The following is a 2,236-nucleotide window of genomic DNA, read 5'->3' on the forward strand; positions in this document are numbered from 1 at the left end:
CAATTGTTTACTATTAAAAGAAAAATACTTAAATAAAATTAGAGATATCTAATCTAATCTAAAACACCTGTCATCCCCTGTAAAAATTTTGAACTCAATTTTTACGTGTGTGCGTGAATCCGCGGATTTCAATGCAACCAAACCGCTAAAAATATGGATTTGAGAATTCCACCCATATTGGGCCTATACATCTTACCGATTGAGTTTCACCCGCAATTTTGTGAACGGATACGGATGAAATGTATGATTCCGGACTTTTTGCTCACCCCTAAGCTTCACTACCCACATCGTAAGAGTACTCCCACGTGTTCAGAAGTTGTATATTACCCGCCCACCACAAACGACATTGTGGCCCATTTTACCAAATTCCAATGTGAAAACTACTGTCAAACCCATTTGTCAGTTTTTTCCACCCTCAGATTCACGGGCGTGAAACTTGACACGCGCATCCATTTTTCGTAGAAAAATTTCTCACAAACCCAAATTTAAAATAAAAGGAAATAGTTTTTCGTTTTTTTTCCTCATTCTCCTTTCTTCTCCATTCTTTTGATTTTTTAAGAAACAGCCGATTCTCGGCACAGAGTAGCTAAAATTGAGATATTCAGCAGAAGAACTTCATGAGCTGGTTATTAGGTTTCATCGTTTCTTTGCCGTTTTATGATTTTTTCTTATTTCCTTTTAATTAGATTTGGTTTCTCAACTTTATTGGAATACTCTTAGTCAAATCGAAACCTTAAATCCTTCTTATGATTTTTTAATTGCTGTTGATGCTCTTTATATTTAAGAATATGTTGGGAATCTTGTTTCTCCGTTGGGATCTCCTTTTCTAATACTGGTTTTATTTTGTTAGGTTATCGAATTAGGTCATCTCAAGCTAATGTATTGTTTTGGGAATTATGTGAAAATGTTTTTCTATTGAGAAAGTTTCTCATGAAGATTTGCATTCAGAGTATGCTTACGAAGAAGATGATGTTTATGTAATGAAGAAGAAAATGATGAATAGAGGAAGATAGTAAAGTGATTTCAGGTGAAACTTTTTAAGGGGTTTTATGAATTTATATGTTTTTAGGCTGTTAATTTAAATTGTGTTGTGTTCCTTGTGCAGAATGCATTTTGGGTTTATACACCTTGTGGTATGGACACATATTGTGCTTCACAGTCTTTGCATTTATCGGATATAGAAGATGACCAAGGATACTATAGTTCAGAGGTTCGGTTGAGGTCGAATTTCTACGATTACTTTTTCGGTGTGTTGGCTACATATTATTGGTTTTTTGGTTATGGGTATATCCTTATTTGCTGGATAAGAATTTTCTGGTACTGCAGCAATCTTATTTGTTGGAAATCCAAAGGATACATTGCCTACTAATTGCACAGACGTTTATCTACCCATCCACCAATCCATTTTCGGCATTTACCGAAGTTTCTCCTCCTTTGTTTACTCGTTAATTTTTTAAGTCTTTTGTTCACGTTTGCTAAGGCTGCATTCACTCCAATGCACCCATTTGATTTTTACTTGACCATTCTTTAAATCCACACCGATCTTTCCATCTCGCTCTACGTTAGCCGTTTCGTATGGCCCAGTTGCGAGTCTTGAATCTCCTAATTCTATCTCTGTGTATGCATGTGTTTGAACAGTATTTAGTTAGTACGTACTTAGTAAGTTTAACAACTACATATACAGAAAAACACAGGAAAAAGAAGTACGGGGAGTCTTGGGTGTGATTGCGATTTCGGTCAAGCACAACGGCAAATAGATTTCATTTTTTTCTCATTTTGACTTATTGTGTTGACGACGAACATATGATTGTACTCTTTATACCCGTTATGTCGTCGTGAAAATGGTTCCAACATTATTTGTTAATATTGAAACCAACAAAAAAAAGTTGCATAACTTGTCATGCACCCACAACTACAGCTACATAACTTGCTATGCAGTTCTGGGAATGGTTGCATAACACGTTATGTAACTACTTTTTTGCATAACTTATCATGCACCTACAATAATATCTGCATAAAAAGTTATGCAGTCGAGAAAATGGATGCATAAAACATTATGCAATCATATTTTTGTAAGCACCGAATTAAAAAGAATTGATGCATAATCTTTTATGCATCCAAGGAAATGTATGCATAACATGTTATGCATAAATTAATAGATGCATGAATCAAAATATAGTTGCATAACGTTTTATGCATCTTTTGTTATGTCTGCATAATGTGTTATGCATCGTTT

At 34.7% G+C, this 2,236-nt stretch overlaps 1 long non-coding RNA gene across 1 annotated transcript; it reads left to right on the forward strand.

The window, feature by feature from the left end:
* Window positions 1-520: 520 nt before the first annotated feature.
* Window positions 521-1,904, forward strand: LOC113326552. Its single transcript, XR_003348384.1, has 3 exons — window positions 521-633; window positions 851-1,027; window positions 1,106-1,904. It is a non-coding gene; the product is annotated as an uncharacterized LOC113326552 (long non-coding RNA).
* Window positions 1,905-2,236: the final 332 nt, after the last annotated feature.

The sequence above is a fragment of the Papaver somniferum genome, unplaced genomic scaffold, assembly GCF_003573695.1.
Source record: "Papaver somniferum cultivar HN1 unplaced genomic scaffold, ASM357369v1 unplaced-scaffold_10, whole genome shotgun sequence".
NCBI classification, from domain to species: Eukaryota; Viridiplantae; Streptophyta; class Magnoliopsida; order Ranunculales; family Papaveraceae; genus Papaver; species Papaver somniferum.